This window comes from Eurosta solidaginis, chromosome X (assembly GCF_040869045.1).
Source record: "Eurosta solidaginis isolate ZX-2024a chromosome X, ASM4086904v1, whole genome shotgun sequence".
In the NCBI taxonomy this organism is placed as follows: Eukaryota; Metazoa; Arthropoda; class Insecta; order Diptera; family Tephritidae; genus Eurosta; species Eurosta solidaginis.
Genome location: NC_090324.1, coordinates 166,054,877 through 166,078,387, shown reverse-complemented (window position 1 = coordinate 166,078,387; position 23,511 = coordinate 166,054,877). Strand labels below are relative to the sequence as shown.

Below are 23,511 nucleotides of genomic sequence, written 5' to 3'. Positions count from 1 at the left end.
AAACAAAGAAATAAGAAAATGTACGATAGAAATGCTCGCCCAGTAAATGTAAATAAAAATGATATGGTACTAGTTAAAAAGAGCCTCGTGGTAAACACAAAAATGTATATAAAGGTCCATACAAAGTGACTGAGATAGACGGTGTTAATGTAATGATTTTTGATAAAGCTAAAAAAAAGAAAAAACCATTCATAAAAATCGTATACCAAAAATTACTTAAAGAATTAATAAATTAATTCTAATTATATTTAATCAGATTTAAGATTTTATAAATATTAAATTTTCTTTTTCAAACCATGAAAAACTATTATGTACATTTAAATTATATGTAAAGAAAACTTAATAGCTACTAATAATATAATTAGTAATATAACTAGTGATATAATTAGTAATTTAACTAGTAATATAATTAGTAATATAACTAGTAATATAACTAGTAATATAGTTATTAATTAAAAGATTACGGTAAGCTATAATAAATTTCTATAAAGATTAGTAATAAAATAGCTAGAGTAGAAAATTAAACTTACCACAAAATTGATATGGATGAACGAGATAAAGGGGGGAAAGAATTAAGTAATTTAATGTAAAGAAATCTCGTTCCTCCAAATCAATTTACATCACAGCAGGGCAAAAGGATTTTTGTAAGACTGATCACCTTACAAAAATCTTTTCTCTAGAGGGGTGGTGTAATGGTACCACTAACGATATGGCAACGCATACTAAAAGAATGCAATATCGATAGTGGGCTGGCAATGCCGTCATTCCGAATGGAATGCATAAACCGGAATAGCGAAAATTAGGATTGAACAGATTATAGTTACACACCCGCTGTTGAACACGCACGCATATTAGAGAGTGATTTATAAGTTGAATTAATTTCATATATCTATCAATATATACATACATATATAGATATAACAAACTCAAGTTAAACAAGTTAAATAAATAACTTCAGTGTACAATATATTTGTGACTTTAATTTGCAAAGAGGATTACAGGTGATCATCGTGAGTATCAATTTGCATACAGCAATTGTGCCGGCAATATAGCATCTATTGTTGTGTGAAAGCATCCTAGAGATCGGTGGTATATATAGTATATATATAGCATATATATATATTTTCGCAATTTCAGCAACATTTGAACAGCTAGAACCTTGAAATTTCAACAAATGCTTACGTACATAGCATATATTGTTGTCTGAAAAAATCATAGAGATCGGTGGTATATATAGTATATATCTAATACAACCGATTTTTCAGATAAGAAACTTTTCTCAATTTCTGCCCCATTTTAACAGCTATAAGCTTCAAATTTCACCAATTGCTTACGTATATACCACATACTGTTGTTTTAAAAATCATAGAGATCGGTGGTATATATAGTACATATATCTCATACAACCGATTTTTCAGATAAGAAACTTTTCTCAATTTCTGCCCCATTTTAACAGCTATAAGCTTCAAATTTCACCAATTGCTTACGTATATACCATATACTGTTGTTATAAAAATCATAGAGATCGGTGGTATATATAGTACATATATGGTGGTATATATATTATATTTTCCAACTCAAAATGAGTTTTAAATATTTTGAAAAAAAACGGTGTTTTTTGAAAATGCTATAACTTTTTCAAAAATTTACCGTTTGGGATCATTATTTTTTTTTTAAATGTGTTTTTAAATGTACTTTTCGGAAAAAATACAAAAAAAATTTTAAAGTTTTTTTTTCAATTAAATAAAAAAAAAAATTCTCGTCCCACTCCGGGATTAGTGGGGATGATTGCAGAATTGATTGAAGTTTTTTATGAGAAAAAAAGGGCGAAATTCGACAAATCTCGAAAAACTGAAAAATTACAAAAAAAAACTTTAAAAAATGTTTTGAATTTTTTCCGAAAAGTACATTTCAAAACCATTTAAAAAAAAAAAAAAACATCCCAAACGGTCAATTTTTGAAAAAGTTATAGCATTTTGAAAACAAAAACGGTGTTTTTTTTAAATTCATAACTTTTTTTGAGTTGGATGAAAAAATTTGAAAAACTTCTGAAAGACGTCTTTCGTAAGCTAGAAAAAGAAGAAAAACTTTCAGCCAATTCTAAAGTGGTCGGGTTCAAAATTGGTCGAAATGGGATGGAATACCCCATATATAGATTATTATTTTTCACACTTCACTATAATATTAAAACGAAATGCAGATTTTCGTTGCTTTTGAAATTCGGCTTAAAAATTGCACATGGAACAACTAACGACTCTCCTGAATTAAAAAAAAATTTTCATAATACCTCTAAATCACGGACCCCCTCAGAAACCCCGGACCGGGGCTAATCCTCTCCCCCTCCCCCAAGCACCCTCTGGGCGGGCCTGGGGATGTGCTATACTTGATATCATTCGCTATAATATTTTTTATTGATAAGCACGTTCATTAATTAAACACCAACCAATTACACGGAAGTATATCCGCACCACCTAAAAATGTGAGTGCCGGTGCGTATACTTAACATTTTATTATTACGTATAAACAAATAAAAAAATTTGATATAAAATAATATTGCGACTATAAACTGAGATATAGCCTATATTTTATATTTCAAGTTAGATCAAACTACACACGGGGTGCAAAACAAATTCAAAATCGGTTCAGTAGTTTAGGAGTCCATCGCGGACAAACATAGTGACACGTGATTTTTATATATTAAGATATATGCATATAAGTAAGTAAGTAAGTAAGTAAGATATATGCATGGGTTTTAAACTAAAGTAATGTGGAATTAAAAGTAAGTAATAATATATGTATGTGCGTATGATTTTACTTCAGTTCGATTTTCCTTCTTTATATTTTTTCCAGGGCTGTATTTATAACTTTTACAAAGTTTATATTTTGATTGCAATAAAAAACAAGAAAGGACGGGACTGTCTTCGGTTGAAATTTCGGTTCCCATTCATAATCTCCAAATAACCGGCTGTATAAGATAAGAAATATATAGTGAACAGATGTACATACCTAAAAAAGGTACTTTGCGTGAGGATGCAAGGTTTCACTTTTTTTGTGGTCTGTATGTAAAAACTATGACTACGACTCACGTATTTCAACAATATATGACGTAAGCGTAAGTATTTGATGAAATTTGATGAATTTTGAAGCTTCTAGCCGTAAAAAAGGGGCAAAAATGACAGTTTATATGAAGTACATAATATATATACCACCGATCTCTATGATTTTTTCAGACAACAATATATGCTATATAAGTATGCCTTTGGTGAAATTTGAAGCTTCTAGCTGTTAAAATGGGGCAAAAGGTGCGAAAAGCTTGTTATCTGGACAATCGGTTGTATGAGATATATATTATATATACCACAGATCTCTAAGATTTTTTCAGACAACAATATATGCTATATATGGAATACCCCATATATAATAAATAATAGTTTAAAAAAGCTAAAAAAAAACACGCTTTTATAGCTAACCGAACTAAAAAATAGAAAATAATTTTCAATTAAAAAGGTTTATATAACAGTAGTAGGAGATCAAACAATCATTTATAGTTAATCACCTCAAAATAAAATTATAATAAAATTTAAGTTATTAACAGAATAATTTAATTCACAGCAAAAAGCGTGGGGTGCTTGATATTGAATGTTACAATCATTCTAGTGGCCGGGCCACAGCTCAGGGATGGTGCCGGTCAAGATATAGTGCAAAAAAGAAGAAAAGTTTGGTATTAGAATTCAATTAATATAATATCTTTATTTAACATAAAGGATGTGCACAAAATTAATATATTTACAATTTTAGATTACCTTTTAGTTGGTGAAGCTGGAACTGCGGCGGGATATGTCCTTTCTCCGTGATGTGTGAAAACAAGTGAAGTAAAAAATGTATAACAGGTCAATACCGCTTGCCAGTCAAACAGTTTATTTATTCCAGCGATGTTCATTTGTAAGGTTAACATAAACAGTTTGACTGGCACTGTTAACCAATATAAGAAAAAGTGCGAGGGCGACCTTTTATGTTTAGAGTTTGGGCTGTTGGCCTAGACAGAGAGGAAAGATATGAAATGTAGTCAAATGCACCCCACGCTTTTTAATCTGAATTAAATTATTCTGTTAATAACTTAAATTTTATTATAATTTTATTTTGAGGTGATTAACTATAAATGATTGTTTGACCTCCTACTACTGTTATATAAACTATTTTAATTGAAAATTATTTTCTATTTTTTAATTCGGTTAGCCATAAAAGCGTGTTTTTTAGTTTTTTTAAACTATTATTTATTTTAAATTTTTTAGTTCAAGTAATTTTAAAAGTTTTAGTCGAGAGTGATGAAACCTCGAAACGCCAGCGGTCCATGAATGAATCCAACCCCACGGCATCGAAAAGGGCCAAGTCGCAGGGAAGCTGGACGCGGTCTTTCGCCGAAATTGCCAAGGGTCGGCAGATAATTGGCATTATAGACGAGAGCAGCGAAGATGGCAGGATCCCGAAACAACAGTGTAAGTGGATCGAGGCCGCGCTCGCTACGGTGGCCGTTAAGGTTAAGAAAGACAACCCTGGTCCACCGCCGTCTTACACCGATGCAGGGTGCTTCCAGGGCAATGTCAAGCTAATTACCTGTGACGACGCCAAGTCGGTAAACCTCTATAGTGCCGCCGCCGCGCTGATAGGGGTGGTATATCCGGGCGCGCGCCTCAAGGTAGTGGAGGCGCGTGATATCCCCTCACGACCAAGGGCTAGAGCCTGGGTTCCAGTGACGCCAACGGACCCAGCTGACATCCGAGACTGCTCCAGGAGTACAACCCGCCACAGGTTTGGAAGTCAACCCGGATAAAACGAACTTGTCCTCTTTACGAGGAGGTACAAAGTACCAAATCTGACACCGCCAAGAACTGGGGGTACATTCTTAGCGTTTAGCGATCAAGTCAAGTATTTGGGAGTCATTCTGGATAGGAAGCTATTATGGAGTGACCATATAGTGGAGCGATCCAAGAAAGCAGCAGCGGAGCTGTTCATCTGCAAGAGGGCAACTGGCACCTCCTGGGGATTCTCCCCTAAGTTGACCTACTGGATTTACACAGCCATTGTGCAACCGATTCTTCTTTATGGTGCATTGGTCTGGTGGTCTGCACTAGCTAAAAGTACCTATCTTAAAATGCTTCAAAAGTTGCAACGGAGTTTGGAGCTCTGCATTACCGGGGCTCTCGGCTCCACTCCAGATTCCGTTACATACATACATGGATACATAGATAGATACAAGCTAAGCTAAAAAAAGCGTGTAAAAAAGGGCTCCAGTATGCGCTATCTTAGATGTGCCATGCATCCACTTCTATCATTAATAAAGGAATGCGTTTTTCGCATTATGTGCAAGGTTTCAAATCTATGGCCATTTGGGGTGGTCATAAGTTCAATTGACCTTATGTCCGTTAACCTTATGTCACCCCACCATCACATTATTGCATTGTCATCGAGCCTTGATACGTGTGCAAAGTTTCAATCAAACTAATGGCCATTCGAGGTGGTAATAAGGCCAATTGACCTTATGGCCGTTGACCTTATGTCACCAGACCATCACATTAGCGCATTGTCGTCGAACCTTGATACGTGTGCAAAGTTTCCATCAAACTAATGGCCATTCGAGGTGGTAATAAGGCCAATTGACTTTATGGCCGTTGACCTTATGTCACCAGACTATCACATTAGCGCATTGTCTTCGAGCCTTGATACGTGTGCAAAGTTTCAATCAAACTTATGGCCATTCAAAGTGGTAATATGGCCAATTGACCTCATGGCCGTTGACCTTATGTCACCACACCATCGCATTAATGCATTGTCATCGGTTCTTGATACGTATGCAAAGTTTTAAATTAATCAGACTTCTAGAAACCGGTGAAAATTAAGCCCAAGGATTCCATTACATACAGGCCAAGCCAATAAAAGCGTGTTAAGAAGAAAGGCTAAAATGAGTGTTAGTTGGTCGCCGGTGTTTGAAGAGATGCGTCAGTCGATTTTGTTCAAACTTTAACACAAGTTGCGTAAAACTCACGCGGTGGTTACTACATAGGTTGCGATCGACGTACAGGGTCTCGAGATATAGGCCGAAACGTGGACCCGAGTACCCCTAGAATGTGTTTATAGAATATGGATAACAAATGAAAGCTGTTGATGAGTGCTTTAGTAGGGGGTAATTTTCATACCCCTGGGTTACTAGGGTCTCGAGATATAGGCCAAAATGTGGGCCAGTGAATGCCTAGACAGTGTTTATACAATATGGATATCAAATGAAAGCTGTTGATGAGTGCTTTAGTACAGAGTAATATATTATCCCGAGACGGACTGGGACTGGGATTAGGACTAGGAAAGGAACTGAGACACAGAGTGGGACTGGGACTGGGGCTGGAATAAAATACATACCACCCTCTGGGACCGGCAATAAGGGATGCAGAACAATGAGAAGAAATTGAGAGAAGAGAAAAGAGAGAAGGGGATTGAGAAAGAGATAGAATGAGACGAAGAGGGTGATAGATGAAGCGAAAAAGACGGAGGTAGGAGTGAACAAAAGGATTAGGAAAAAGCGAAGAGGGGGGAGGGCAGAGTTAGACGGAAAAAGCTTATTAAAATGTATGAAGATAGGCCAAATTTAGGGCAGAAGAACGTCTGCCGGATCTTCTAGTGTACATATGTGTATGTCTACTCATTTTTAGATTTTTCTTAAACAATCATCTATTGAGATTAGATGATTTAGATTTTTTTTCCTGAATTTTTGTTTATATTTATTAGCTAGCCCTGAGCGGTTTGTGTATTAGTTTATTAGTTCTTGGTGAAAATTTTCAATTTTTTTATTTTTTTGAAATACCAATTTGAATATTTGGAAATATCTTCGACGTTTTTTTATTACATATATACCTACATTTATTTACCCGCATACGTACCCATACATACATTTATATTTACATACGGTTTATATTAGAATCTTTGAATTTTTAGATTTTCCTTTTAAATCACTTTTGAAGTCTTAGACCTTTTCTTAGATTTTAAGTTAATCATTTATTTTTTTATTTTATTCCCTTTGTTTTTTTGGGAAACATTTTTTTTACCCTTGAGATTACAGTCCCAATTATTCCTGGAGTTTGTAAATCGGAGTTGAATTTTTTTATTGTAAGGTTCTTTAAGCGCAGCGGAATTAAAACGCGTGACCGTTCTGGTTAAACTCTTTATTTCAACTTACTGTTACAATAAAATGGTATGATGTCTATAGAGCTAATCTCTTCAGTTATTGTAAAGTACATTAGCCTTATATACAAAGCATACATAGTACATAGAAATTGAGTGAAATGCACGATTGGTTTGCAGAGTTGTATTAGGAATTCAACAAACGCCCCTTCAAACCAAATTTGTGCATGAAACTTTCAAATTTAAATATTTAAGTTCATTAATTTGCAATTATAAATATGCTTCTGCTTTCCCAATGGTTTCGTAAGTATGTCCGCTGCATTCTCATTTGTTGGTACATATTCCACTTCGATATGCCCGCATTCATACATTTCACGGATATAGTGATAGCGAATGTCGATATGTTTGCTTCGCTTTTGCACCATTGGATTTTTTACCATGAACTGCGCGCTTTGATTGTGACACAAAATTGACGTAGGACCTTCTGCATATTCATGATAGCCCAACTCGCCTAAAAGCCCACGAAGGAACACCGTCTCTTTAGTAACTTGACACAACGCAATATATTCGGCCTCCATTGAACTTAAGGCAACCACAGACTGTTTGCGAGACACCCAGGATACAGCGCCGCCTGCCATTAGAACAAGGTATCCTGTGAAGGATTTCCTATCGCCACTATCGCAACCCCAGTCTGCATCTGTGAAACATACAAAATTTTTACAATTAGCAGAAAAAGTTAATTTACCGACAGAATTTTTCTTAAGGTATCTCAGCACGTATTTTGCAGCTTGCATATGCTCTTTATGTGGATGCGAATTATATTGCGACAGTTTGGAAACTATATGCGCAATATCTGGACGAGAGATTACAGCCAGATACATGAGCCCACCAACTAAGCTCTGATAGCTTTTTGTTTCTAACGCGTCGCATTGTTTGTCGCACTTTCGCAAAACCGTACCCGGTGTCCATGGAGTTGCTGCTGGCTTACAGTCAGCCATGCCCCATTGCTGAAGTAGTTGCTCGACGTATCTCTTTTGATGTATGGTGATATCACCACGATCACCCTCTCTTTCAATTTCCATCCCAAGATAAAAAGATATTGGACCACGATCGACCGCCTCGATGTGCTTATTTAATGATTTGATAACTGCCTGCATTTCTTGTGTACTGGAACTGCCTATTATCATATCGTCGACATATAGACCGATGATATTAATATTGTTTTTATCGCGACGAATATAAACGGATGGGTCAGACCTACATCTCAAGAACCCCATTTTCGACAATATATCTGTGACTTTCCTGTTCCACTCACGACCAGATTGTTTCAGACCGTACAAAGCCTTTCTGAGCCTGCACACTTTATTCGGATGATTTGCGTCTTTGAACGTTGGTGGTTGATACATGTAAACCGTTTCTTCCAAATCCCCATTTAAGTATGCTGCAACAATGTCCACATGATTTACAACCAATTTGTGTTTTGCCGCTAACGCCAACAGTAAACGAATCGTTGAATGACGTACCACTGGAGCAAATGTTTCATTATAGTCAACATTGTACTTTTGTGAACACCCCAATGCAACTAATCTTGCCTTGTATTTTTCAACCGTACCATCTGGCTTCCATTTTATAGTAAATACCTATTTACAACCAATGATATTTTTATTGACCGGTTTGTCTACCAAGTCCCAAGTGCTATTACGCATTAACGAGTCATATTCCAGCTTCATGGCTTCCTTCCATTTCTCCGCCTTTGACGAGTTTAATGCTTCTTTCACCGTTCTAGGATCGTCAACAACACTATTCAATAAATCGGCATCAGCTTCCATGCAGTAAACCTTTCTTGGTCTTCCTACACTCCCAGTTCGAATGATTTTGGGCCTACCTCGCTTTCGCTTATTGTTAGCCATCGCTACCTCTTCATAATCCGACTCGGTATCTTCCTCTTCTTCTTCTACTACTTCTTTTTCTTCATCTACTTGTTTTTCTTCTTCGTCGTCGCATTCCTCATCTTCTTCAACAGTATCGTCACTCATTACGTGTTTATTTTGGCTTAAAAATGGTTCTTCGCTGATAAAAAATGGTTCTTCCCAGTTTTCCTCATCTCTTGAATTTGTCTCAAAAGACCTCTCAAAAAAATAACATCGCGTGCAATTGTTATTCGATTTGTTTCCAAATTAATTAACCGATACCCCTTTGTTGACGCATGATAACCAACGAACTTTAGTTTAATTCCCTTTGGCAAAAATTTACTTCCACGCGGCTTCGGACCCTTTTGCAATACCACTGCATCGCAACCAAAAGTTCGAAAATGTGACACGCTTGGCTTTCGTCCATTCCGCCTTTCATAACGCGTTACAGATTCCAAAATCTTCGTAGGTGACCTGTTCCGGATATATACCGCCGTACTCACCGCCTCTGCCCACAACGATTGAGGCAACCCAGACGCGTTTAGCATACATCGCGCCATCTCGACCAATGTCCGGTTGGCCCTTCCAGCAACGCCGTTTTGCTGAGGACTATACGGAACCGTAGTTTGGTGTCGAATACCCCGCGCATTAAGAAAATTCTTGACCTGGGAGTTGACAAATTCTTTCCCATTGTCGCTACGAATTGTTTTTATTTTGCGGCCTGTCTGCTTCTCCGCGATCGCAGTAAAAAGTTTAAGCATTTCAAACGCTTCGGATTTGTTTTTCAAAAAATAAACCGCTGTATATCGCGAATAATCGTCTATAAATGTCATGAAGTATGATGCGCCACCGACCGAGTTAATACCTATCGGTCCACATAAGTCTGTATGCACCAACTCCAAGACATCTTTCGTATAAACTTTACCATAATTTACGTAGGGCTTACCATGGATTTTACAAACTGCACATGTAAAACAGTCAATTTTCTTAGGAAATTTTAGATTTAAACCATTCACCATATTTGTTTTTGTTAATTTTATTAAATCATTTGCATTTATGTGGCCAAACCGCCTATGCCAGTCACTCACATCATCACTAACAGCATTTACACTTTCTATAGTTTTACTAGCTAATACATTTGCTACATAGATTCCGCTTTCCAATTTAGCAGTCAAAATAGTGTCTTTGTTTTTATTTTTTATAACTGCGCTATTTTGTGCAAACGTCACGACATTACCACCCTCACTTGCTTTGCTGATAGAAAAAAAATTTGAGTGAAGATCAGGCACATACCAAACATCTCGCAATTTCATTGTTGTAAAATTTGTTTTTAATTCTACCGTGCCTTTTCCTTTTGCATAAAAGCACCAACCCGACGCTAAAATAATTGTATGCTTAAGAGGAACAAGCGAAACAAAACTATTTGCATTTTTGCACATATGCGACGTCGCCCCGCTGTCAATGATCCAAGTTCCGCTGAAATCGCCATCTCTCTCAAATAATGACCAAGCTTTTTCATCTACCAACGAATTGTTACCTGAAGAAGAGCACTGTGAGCGTATGTGCCCTCTCCGCCCACAACGAAAACATTTAACGTTGTTGTATTTGCCTGGCTCGTTAGTTTTTCTATTTTCTTTCTGCCTTGTCTTCGTATCATTACTGCTGCCAAAGCCTCTGCCACCAACTGTGCTGATTTCACTGCTCGCACCTTAGCCGCTTCCAATGCCGGTATCACCACTACCACCTCTGCTGCTCCGTACCGTCTTCGCGCTTCGTTTGCTGAAAAAACTATTTCTCCACCGCTGCTCTTGTCGCCATGTCTTTGTTCTTCTTGCAATATTTTTGCTGAGTTTATCCAACTTTGGCAATGTATCCCTACTTTCGATTGCCACCACAAAATTTTCCATTTCGTCTGGTAACGAACATAAGAGCAAAATGGATAAAAAAATCGTCTTCCATTGTTATGCCAACTTCCTTTAAATCATCTATTATACAGCAAAATTCTTTTAATTGGACCGAAAATTTACCGCTACTTGAAAATTTAAAGCGAATTAATTTTTTAAACAAATTTACTTTGCGACATGCCGTGTCTGATTTGTAAAGACCGCTAAAAACGTCCCAAGCACTTTTTGCTGTAACGCAGCTTTTTATGTGTATAAGCTCACTAGGTTTAACGCTCAAAGTGATAGTTGCAAGTGCTTTTCTATCACTTATCAACCATGCTGCTTTTGCTTCCTCTACTTCTGGAGGAGAATCCACTACAACAGACCACAAATCTAACGTAATTAGCAAACTTTTTATTTGTATGCACCAAGTAGAATAATTATCACTACTTAATTTCTCAATATTCGATAACACATTCGCCATTATACCGCGATTATTGCTTTTAACACCGGATGAGCAAAACAACCGAAAAATACAACAAATTGTCTTTAATTAGTCTTTAATTTTTCCGAATTAAAGATTTTACCAGATTTTACTATCTGGGCCCATAACCAATTGTAAGGTTCTTTAAGCGCAGCGGAATTAAAACGCGTGACCGTTCTGGTTAAACTCTTTATTTCAACTTACTGTTACAATAAAATGGTATGATGTCTATACAGCTAATTTCTTCAGTTATTGTAAAGTACATTAGCCTTATATACAAAGCATACATAGTACATAGAAATTGAGTGAAATGCACGATTGGTTTGCAGAGTTGTATTAGGAATTCAACATTTATTAACAATTAAGTGCATAGCAAACAATTTTTTCAATTTTCCTTTTTGTAAGCATTATTTGAATTTTTAAATTTAGGATCCTGTTGTTTTCGGTTTTAACCCTCGGCGAACTGGTGTGAAGTTTTGATTTCTAAACCGTTTTCTTTTTAATTTTGTTGTTTAATTCTTTCGAGTATTTTTTTTTAAAGAAGAACATTCCTTTTTTTGCTAACCACCCTTATTTCCCCAACCTTAAATCGCACACTAGTGGTGACTGTTGGAGTCTTTTTCTAGTTTTGCTCTACCAACTCTGTATTTGAAATTTAGTTCTGTTTGGCGACCAAACCCTTGTAGGTCAAGAAAGTTTTCCTTTCTTGAGCCAGTGTTGTCGTGTATGGAGGAGGAAGACGCACCGGAACCGATCCTCTGTTTAAGCTGTAAATTCCTGTCCCTAACCGCTGGTGGGGGGAAACAAGAATATTATAACTTAAAAAGGAAAAGATGCTTTCCAATGAGAGTTCAAATGAATTCTGTTTTATTGAAATATTTACAACAGTTTATATACAAATTTTACAAGCTATGTTCCTAATCTAAATGTTTATGTTTGTGTGTATATAAATTTTTTTATGTGTACATTAGATACCAACGCATTCTAAGTGCCTTAAATTTAATGTGTCTCATGCAACTCCAATTTGTCCTAATCAGCAATAATCTTTTCTTGGGGCCACTGTTGACTCAAGTGCGCTAATGCACGTACATACTTCTTTTTAAACAAATAAAATTTCGTTGCTGTTTGTATGCGTTAGTGTCTTGGGTTATTTTTATATTTTTATGTGTTTTCAAATAAGATATTTAGAAATATTTTATGAACAACAATGACATATTTACGCTTATCTTTTATTTCGACATTTAAGCGGACTGTAGATATTTGTAGGTTTTTACTTATGGATTTACATATTTATATAGATGCACAAATTTATGTTATATTTCTAGGACCAACAAGATTACATGTTCATATTTTTATGAACATTCTGCCAAAGGCCAAAAATTACGCTATTTCTCTTAAACAAACAGGTTTCCTAACAATTTATTTAATTATGATTATATCTAACTGGAGGTTCAAATGGAACAGCTACGTTTTTAGTTTTACATTTTGATCTTACATATAATATAACGATGATTAGCCCTATTATTAAAACTAAAGACAGTGAAGCATGGCCACTTATGTGGTGAAAATTTATACCCTTTAATTTGATATTTTCCTTTTTACGAACCTCTATTTGCTGTTTAAGCGTAAGGATATCCTATTAAAAAATGTTCAGGGGTTAAAATATATATATCGCCTTACCTATCGATTGCACATAGAGGTCGCGAGTTTAGCACTGCTTCAATCTGTGCTAGTAAAGTGGTCATCTCTTCAAATGTCAATTTACTTTAGCCTATGACTCTTTCGCCTAGCATTCTTTTTAAATGATATTTTACTGACTTGACTCCAGCCTCCCAAATTCCTCCGAAATGAGGAGCTGCCGGCAGCCCAAAATGTCATTGAATTGTGTCTGCTTCTAATATGGGAGCTATTGTTGAATTATTTTTAATTGCCTTTTTGAAATCTAAGCCTAATTTTCTGCAAGCTCCGACAAAGTTTGTTCCGTTATCTGAGTATATATGCTGACTTTTCCCCCTTCTAGCAAAAAATCGTTTCAAGGCAGCTAGAAACACTTCAGTTGTTAAATCACTTACTGCCTCTATATGAATAGCTTTTGTTGCCATACATACAAATACCACTATATATCCTCTAAATGCCTTTTGCCCTCTTCCTTTCGAACATCTCATCCGTATCGGACCTGCATAGTCTAGACCAACATCTGTGAATGGAATTGACAGTGACACTCCAAACTCTGGATGATTTCCCATTATTTGTTTGACTGCTCCCTTGCGGTAACTAAGGCAGCGATTACAAGCTCTAATAGTTTTCTTTATTGAATTTTTCAATCCAATTATCCAATAATTCCTTCTAATCATTGATTCCATTAACTTATTTCCTCCATGAAAAGTTGTTTTGTGAACATTTTCAATATTTAACGTTGATAATTGTGATTTATTTAATATTATCGGGTGCTTTTCATTTTATTATTATCTAGGATTGCGTTTAAGCTTGCAATGTTACTTTTATTACTAACTTCTTTCCTAATTTCCAAGCTCTGTATTTCTTCTTTAAATTGTAATCTTTGCTGATGTTTTATTATTATCTGTTCAGCTACTTTAAGCTCTGATTTTATTAAATACGAAGGATATTTTTGTCCTCGTATTTGTTTTATAAATCGCAATATGTAAGCTACAACCCTTATTAAATAAATAAGGGTTAAGTTAAACTAGAATACTTCACTATTACCCCATCCAAGAAATGTGGTTCTTTTGATATTGAGACATACAATGCATCGAATTTAAGTATATTCTGTGTTGGCCATTGACTTTCTTCTTTTTGTGACCATTTGGGGCCTTTCCACCATAGTTCGTGCTCCACAAGTTTGTTCGGACTCCTCTGGATGCTACATCAGCTGGATTGTCCTTGGTTCCAACGTGTTGCCATATCGCCGTGGGAGCATATACTCTCGTTTTAATGAATTTGTCTTTATTTCGGGAATTGTTTATAAGCTTATAGTAGAGTCACTCCAAGCAAATATTTTACCCTCTCTATTGATAATTGCCTTTATCCTTTGCAGCGCTTTAGCAAGAAGGTGAGCCGCGCATAATTCCAGTTTTGGCAATGTCTTTCTGTTTTTAATCGGGTTTACTTTGGTGTTACCAGCAATTGTTGTTATAACTGATCCCACTTTAGCGTATACTACTGCTGCGCAAGTTCAATTTCAAAGTTATTTTTCGTTTCAAATCATCCAGGAATTTTTATTCTTTTTATCTCTGGTACGTACTGAATAAACTTTTGCCATTCTTTTGCCAAATTCTCGTCAAGTAACTCATCCCAGTTGAGTTTCATCAACCACAGTCTTTGTATAAACAAATTTGCTATAACCGTCATAGGTGAAAGCCAACCCATGCATCAAAAATTCTCGCCAAATGAGATTAAGCTTGCCTCTTTGTTACTAGCTTTTTTGTTGAAAAATTCATATTGAATCCAAATATATCTTTGGTCGGGTCCCATTATATACCCAAAGTCTTAACTGTTTCGTCTTCTGTTTTCGTATTCTTATTACCTCATTTTCGCCATTTGTGGGAATCATTTCTATAATCTCACTATTATTGGACATCCATTTTCGTAAGTGAAATCCATATTTTTGCAGATGTTTCGATATTGCGCACTGAATGACTTTACATTCATTTATTGAGTCTGCTCCTGTCATTAAATCGTCCATGTAGAAATCGTCTTTAATGATGTTTGAAAGCAACTCATCGTAGGGCTCGCAAAGTTTGGCGATTTCTTGTAATGTTCTTGTTGCAAGAAAAGGAGCGGATGTTCTTCCGTACGTAACTGTTTGCAGTTTGTACTCTTTAATCAGTTTTTCCTTCGTGTTTCTCCACAATATGCGCTGATAATCTTGATCAGCTTCTGCTACCTTAATTTGCCGATACATCTTTTCTATATCGCTTGTTACCACATATTGCCAAAGTCTCCATTTGATAATGATGGCAAATATATCTTTTTGGAGCCTTGGCCCTATGAAAAGGATGTCATTTAAGCTGGTACCATTCGTAGTTTTTGCAGATGCATCAAAAACTACTCGTAGCTTAGTTGCGAGACTATCTTCTCGAATTACGGGGTGATGTGGCGAATAGAATTTTTCGCAATTATTTTCACTTGCTTTCTTCATATGGTACATTTATAAGTACTCTATCATACATTGAACATATTGTTTTCTCAATTCGTCATTTGCCGCAAACTTTTTCTCAAGATTAAGAAACCTTACCATTGCTTGTTTGCGAGACCCGCCTAGTTCCTTTTCTTTCCTAAAAGGCAAATTGACGACAAATCTATTATTTTAATCTCTTGTTGTCGTTTTTTCAAAAATATCTAGTCATTCATCTTCATCTGCTTTATTAGTTGGTGATGTGGTGTCTTCTATTTCCCAAAACCTGTTCAATGTTGTAGTCACGGCTGCTATGATTCTATCATTTCTTCTTTGTTGCTGTAAAACTCTTGACAATATCCGACCTAATTTCGTAGCTTGGCCTAGTATCTGATCTTTTTTAAATATGCCTTCTTCTAATATGTCAGCATATACGTCTCCTCCAATAACGAGATCGATTCGATCTGACTTTTTGGAGTTGGGGTCAGCTAAGATATAATTTCTCCATTGTTCTATATCCCATTTAAATGTTTTGTCTGGTTGCGCACTCGCCAATTTTGGTAAAATTAATGCCTCGACCTTGTACGCTTCGTTGCTGAGGAATCTCGGCTTGATTTCAATATTTACATTAAATTTGGAGACTCCCACCGTAGTATTTCCTAGGCCTTGTAGCTCAGTTACTTCTCTTTTCTTTGATAAGTGTAGTATTTGAACCGCTTCTTCCGAAATGGTAGTCTTATGTGATCCTTGATCAATGAGTGCTCGCAATATCACGTACCCTCCATCTGCTGCTTTTACTCTTACTTGTGCTGTTGCTAAAAGTATTGATGTTTCGGAATTTTGTGTCATCATAGCGGATGATTTCTTCATATTTTCTTTACCTGCTCCTTCTTCCATTTGGAACTCATTAGAATGCAGTAAATTATGATGATTTTTTCCACATTTACTGCATTTTTTCTTGTTATTACAATTGCCTTCATATATATGATCGAGGCACATGTTGCATAGCTTATTGTTAACTATGAAATTTCTACGACTCAGCATATTCAATACCTGCAACTTTCTGCACTCCGCAATTTGATGCCCAGGAAGTTTGCAAAATTTGCAGGTCTTTTACCTAGCTGTATAGAATGTGGGTGCTTGTTGTGGCTGCTTTTGATTGCTCCATTTAGTCGACTCTTTGTCTCGTATGGCTTCTAGAGCTTGATATTGTTGCTCCAGAAAACGAAAAACATCATCTAGGTCTTGAATATCCCTAGTTTTCTTCACATTCTGCTCGTATAACCGGAGACTTTCTTTGTCCAGTTTTCGAACAATTATTCGAGCTATGATTGCCTGTTCGTCGCCTAAGTTCAAATTGAGCCCTTCAAGAGCATAGATACATTCCTTGGTAGTATCCAAAAGCTGCTTCATGATTGCTGCACTTTCCCCATTTGCTGTTGGCTCATCAAGAAGTCTGTCCACTTGTGTTTTGAATTGCAGCCTTCTGTTCTCATACCTTTAGTGGAGTATTTTCCAAACGGCTTCATAGTTACATTCGGTTACTTGTAAATTCTGAATTAATCTTCCAGCTTCTCCCGCTAGTGATGATTTAAGTCTGAACATTTTTTCTACCTCAGTAAAGTGCTTCGAATTATACACTAAACCTTGGAAAAGATTGCGAAATGATGACCATTGCTTCATATCGCCATAAAATAACGGAATTTTAATTTCCTGTAATTTCATTGTAGATGACGCAGGTTGGGTCGGCGTACACCTTTTTAACTTATCAGTTAATTTTTCTAGATTTATGGAATATTTTTCTCTGAGATCCTCCATTTTTTCCTCTATGGAGTTTTTATTAATGTTTTTTTAATGGATACTTCGAGCTTCAGAAAAAGCTTCTTCTACGTACTCAAATCGTATTTGAAGATTAGTTTTGAGCTCTCTTATTTCTTCAACAGAAAGCAAACTAATCTCTTGAATTTCTTTTACGGTGTTTTCGACTTTTTCTCCTCGACGTTGAAATCTTATTTCTACCTCAGCACTATTATCTAGTCGTATAGACTCGGCTTTTAGTTGATTACCACTTGTTGCTGGTAAGCCACCTGCTGCTTTTGAGCCACCTGCTGCCGTTATACCATCTGCTGCTGTTGAGCCACCTGTCGTTGTTAATTCTTCGGCTACACTTTGCTCTCTTAACTGCTGAAAGGATTTTTCCAGAAGCTGAATAACATGCTCGTAATATTTTTTGTTAATGTATTCATCAGCTTCTGAGCTACTTTTGGCAATAATTTTTGCGTGCTTGGCATCGAATTCTGTCTTAATTGATTGAATATGTTTAATCTATAAATCTTATAAAATAAAGTCGCTATATGCCATGTATGCACATAACTTCAAACAGAATGCTCCGATTTTAAAACGGTTTTTTGCATTTGAAAGCTTAGCTACGTGAGATGGTACAGTTAATATAATTTGAAGGTATATGTTATAGGGGCGTGGCAAATTGCCAAAATGTAGTAAAAAATCATAAAATGTTTGTTTACCAGCTATAACTCATAAACGGAAGGATGGATTTGGAAAGTTCTACTTTTCAGTAAAACTTTGAAACATTTACCTTCGTTCTACATCAAAAAAAATAATTGATTCCTTTCTTATATCAGCCAAATTGTTTGAACAAAAGTAACATTTTTACCAAAAAATTCGTGTGTGTGATTGTTCGGTGTCAACTGTGCGACCAAATTATTTTTGAGTGAGACATGATGCGACACACACGTATATACACATAGCATTCGCTGCGTTATTTAACTTCGGCCGTAGGTTTATAGGTATGTATGTGTTTTCATCATCATACATCTCTCGAAAAATACTCTTTCGTTAAAAATATTGAACATTTCCTTAAAATTCTTAAACAAAAGCTTTATTTTTTGGTATTTTTGCATGTATCACTATCACTACGTAGTATAAAACAGAGTCGATTTTTCTGTCCCTATGTCCCTTTGAATGCTCAAACCTTTAAAACAACGCAACGGATTTTGATGCGCTTTTTTTTTAGTACATAGATTGATTGAAGAGGAAGGTTTATGTGTATAATAACATCCATTAAATAGTGGAGAAATGCTGTTATTTTTGAAGTTTCTAATGTGATGTATATATATAAAAGAAAGTGGTGTTAGTTACACTAGTTATAACTCAAGAACGGATGAACAGATTTGGCTGAAAATTAGTGGAGGGGTAGCTTAGAACCAGGAGACAGACATAGGATACTTTTATCCCGTTCTGGATAGGGTCTTGAGATGAAAACGTGGACTTGGGTAATCCTGGGATATGTTTGCCCAATAGGGGTATCAAATGGAAGCTGTTTATTAGTACTTTGATACGGGGTATTTTTCCAGGGATGCACCTTAACGTTAAGCTAATCGTTTATCAAAAAATTTCCACCGTTTCCGTTGAAACACTTCGAAATATTATCGATAAAGAAATTATCAAGATAAATTGTATCTCGTTTTTAACCGAAACGAAAAGCTTTCGTTAGCGTTAAAAACGTTAACAGAAACGTGATACTTTATGTTTGAATTGTGCTGGCAATGCTATAGCCATTGTGAAGCCGTAAGGTGGCAACAACGAGCGCACATACACACACAAACTCTATGTAATTTGTTTGTGTAATTCGTTGGTGGTAATGTCAAAAATACTCTGAGAAATGTTCGTACTGTCAAAATTCATGAGAAAAGTTGCAATCAGCTTGGCTAATGCTCTCACCTTTAATGACTCCGCCATCAATCAGCTTTGCCAGCATAGTTTGAAATTAATAATCAACATAAACGATTTGATTTCGTTTTGATATGGCAGAAAACGAAACGAAATCATTTCGTTAATTTGACGATCTTAACGTTAATAAACGAAACGAAATGACTTCGTTTCGTTTATTAACGTTGATTATCGTAACGAAATGATATCGTTTCGTTGGTTAAGCATGCCTGTATTTTTCGTACCCGTGGGTGACTAGGGTCTCGAGATATAGGCCAACACGTGGACGCGGTACCCCTAGAATGTGTTTATAGAATATGGATAACAAATGAAAGCTGTTGATGAGTGCTTTAGTACAGGGTAGTTTTCATACCTATGGGTGACTAGGGTCTCGAGATTGAGGCCAAAACGTGGACCCGGGTACCCCTAGAAAGTGGTAATACAACATGGATAACAAATGAAAGTTGGTGATGAGTGCTTTAGTACATGATAATTTTCATACCTATGTATTTGTGACTAGGGTCTCGAGATATAGGCCAAAACGTGGATCAGGCTAACACTAGTATGTGTTTTTACATTATGGGTATCAAATTGAAGCTGTTGATGAGATCTTTAGTACAGGGAAGTTTTCATACCTATTGGTGACTATGGTCTCGAAATATAGGCCAAAACGTGGACCAGCGTAACACTAGGATGTGGTTTTACATTATGGGTATCAAATTGAAGCTGTTGATGTGCGCTTTAGTACAGAGTAATCTTTATATCCCTGGGTGACTAGGGTCTCGAGATATAGGCCAAAACCTGGACCCGGATACCCCTAGAATGTTTTTGTAATATGGATATCAAATGAAAGCTGTTGCTGAGAGCTTTAAAGTAATTTTCATTGTGATATTCCATTTAGTCGCATCAACCTGGCAAAACGGATAAATATGCAAGCAAAGCCGAAATAAAGACATGAATTAATAATACCCACATACCTATTTACATACGTCCTATTCAATTTGCCTGAAATTTGGTATATAAGTTTGCCTATATTAGTATTTACGATCCTTTTTTTCCGGGAAGTAGACCAGAGACGGGCTTGGACTGGGATTAGGACTAGGACTAGGACTGAGACTCGGAGTGGGACTGGGACTCGGAATGGGACTGGAACAAAATACATACCACCCTCTAGGGCTGGCAATAAGGGATGAAGAAGAATGGGAAAAACTTCAGAGAAGGGAAAAGAGGGAAGGAGACTGACAAAGAGATAGAGTGAGACGAAGATAGAGATAGATGAAGCGAAAAAGACGGAGGTAGGAGAGAATAAAAGGATTAAGAAAAAGTGAAGAGGGGGGAGGGCAGGGCTAGACGGAAAAAGCCTATTAAAATGTATGCAGGTAGACCAAATTTAGGGCAGAACAACGTCTGACGGGTCTGCTAGTATATTCCAAACATGACGCTTTTCGTATTTTTTTGCCTGCGCTCTTTTTTTCTTCCGCTGCAGCAAGATCGCCCAACTCCTTTTGCCTTTTCAGTAGGCTTGTCATGATGATTGCTTACAGTGAACAAATCTTGTTTTCTTACACTGTGTTATTATACTCAGCTAAGCAGAGCTCACAGAGTATATTAACTTTGTTGGCATAACGGTAATCCGTAACGGCATAAACTAATCGAGATATATATAGACTTCTATATATCAAAAAGATCTGGGCGAAAAAAGAAATTCATTTAGCCATGTCCGTCCGTCCGTCCGTCCGTCCGTCCGTAAACACGATAACTTTTGTAAATTATGAGGTATCTTGATGAAATTTGGTATGTAGGTTCCTGGGCGCTCATCTCAGATCGCTATTTAAAATGAACGAAATCGGACTACAACCACGCCCACTTTTTCGATATCGAAAATTTCGAAAAACCGAAAAAGTGCGATAATTCATTACCAAAGACGGCTAAAACGATGAAACTTGGTGGGTGCTTTGACCTTATGACGCGAAATAGAAAATTAGTAAAATTTTGGACAATGGGCGTAACACCGCCCACTTTTAAAAGAAGTTAATTTAAAAGTTTTGCAAGCTGTAATTTGGCAGTCCCTGAGGATATCATGATGATATGTGTGCTAAATAAAAATTAGCAAAATCGGATGACGAACACGCCCACTTTTAAAAAAAAATTTTTTTAAAGTCAAATTTTAACAAAAAATTTAATATCTTTACAGTATAAAAGTAAATTATGTCAACATTCAACTCCAGTAATGATATGGTGCAACAAAATACAAAAGTAAAAGAAAATTTCAAAATGGGCGTGGCTCCGCCCTTTTTCATATAATTCGTCTATGTTACTTTTAATGCCATAAGTCGAACAAAAATTTACCAATCCTTGTGAAATTTGGTGGGGCATATATTCTATGACGATAACTGTGTTCCGTGAAAATGGGCGAAATCGGTTGAAGCCACGCCCAGTTTTTATACACAGTCGACCGTCTGTCCTTCCGATCGGCCGTTAACACGATAACTTGAGCAAAAATCCATATATCTTTACTAAACTTAGTTCACGTACTTATCTGAACTCACTTTATATTGGTATAAAAAATGGCCGAAATCCGACTATGACCACGCCCACTTTTTCGATATCGAAAATTACGAGAAACGAAAACAATTCTTTAAGTATTTATGATCAAAAATGTAAAATGAATGCAGAAAATATAGGAAAGCTTTATATCATTTATTTTCAACTTAACGTACAGCATACAATGTTAAGTAGTACAAAAAAATTTGCTAATGACAACAGTGTCTTGTGGCACTGACGCACAGTGGCGCCTCTGCCGTTAAAGCATGGCAAAAATCAAAAAAAATCATGAAAGCGTTCGCTAAATCTAATACATGTTTCTAATAGAGAATTTTCCAGGGATCAAGAATATACAACTGTTTTTTTCACAGAAATTATAGTTTACCAGGTAGAGCCGCTCAAAGTTGACCAATTTTCAACATTGGGAAACATTTGAAATTTTTCTTTTTCGTTGTATTTAGGTAATTTCCGATCGGTTTGATTAATTTATATGTAGTTTTTCAGTTTTGCTGATCTATTAGGGTCAAGTGCAAATAAAATGCGATTTATTCCACCATTTAGCCCAACGTTTCGATAATTATAATAATTCTTCTTCAGGGGCGGTCTATATTTGTTTATAACAAAATACAAAAAGCAAAAACAACATTAGAAATAAAATTACACGATTTAAAATACGTAATTTCAAACAAAGTATTTCACAATTATAAATTTGAATTTTACATGAACTATTACTCCACAAACAATTATTTATATTCACTCACATTGGTATTTAAAAACGATTTTATTATTACTTTACAAAAACATTAAATGCTACCATCACTATATGGTAAACTTGTCAAACTAAAACTAATTATCTGTGTCATAGGCATAATAACTAAGTCGCGGCTATGTCTTGTGTATCTTCTTTCTTGTTCATTGCCTTTTCTCTGTTTTGCATTATTCTTAGGCTCTCGAGTGTGTACCTTGTTCTTTCTCTCGTCTCTTTGTCTATTATTTTTGTTTTTGTGAAATCTACTATGTGTGTGTTGTTTACCGCGTGTTGTGATAACGCCGTGCTATGTTTTTCTTTGTTGATATCGGCTTGGTGCTCTGCAAGTCGTGTGTTTAGCGCCCCTTCGTAGTGCCAATATATATTTTGTTGCAATGTTCAGTTTCATTTCCTTTGCACTCTATTTGGTATACCACGTTACTTTGTTGTTGTATGTCGATCGGGGTTTTCGTTTTTGTAAAGAATGTTGACAGAGTGTGGTTAGATTTGTAAGCCAGTGTTACTTTTGGGTTTTTTGTTATGTGTTGCACTAGATTTTCTGAGAGCCTGGGAATATAGGTCGTACTAAAATATTGTTTTGGCTCATTCGGCGACTCTTTCGTTGTGGTTTGTGTGGGAATATTTATTAATTCTTGTTGTTTACGGTCAATTAGATTACATATTAATTTATTGAGATAATTATTACTTCTTAGCGTCATTTTGATTTTTTCTATATTAGCGTTATGAAAACATTGATTGCTGATGGTCAGTTCTTTATGTATAAAATTTTTGGCGGTATATAATTTATACTTAAAGGGTTGTGATGAAAAGAAATTTATTAGGCGACCAGACGATGTTGGTTTTGTGCACCAGTCAAGTATAATATTATTGTTAGCTCTATATATGCG

General features: G+C 36.0%; 1 long non-coding RNA gene across 1 annotated transcript in view; it reads right to left on the bottom strand.

Annotated features, from left to right (window-relative positions):
• The window catches only part of LOC137234181 (uncharacterized), a 771,296-nt gene that overhangs the window by 578,211 nt on the left and 169,574 nt on the right, over nucleotides 1-23,511 (bottom strand). Inside the window, exon 2 of the long non-coding RNA XR_010947721.1 lies at nucleotides 3,804-4,036. This is a non-coding gene — a long non-coding RNA (uncharacterized lncRNA). The remainder of the gene's footprint in view (nucleotides 1-3,803; nucleotides 4,037-23,511) is intronic.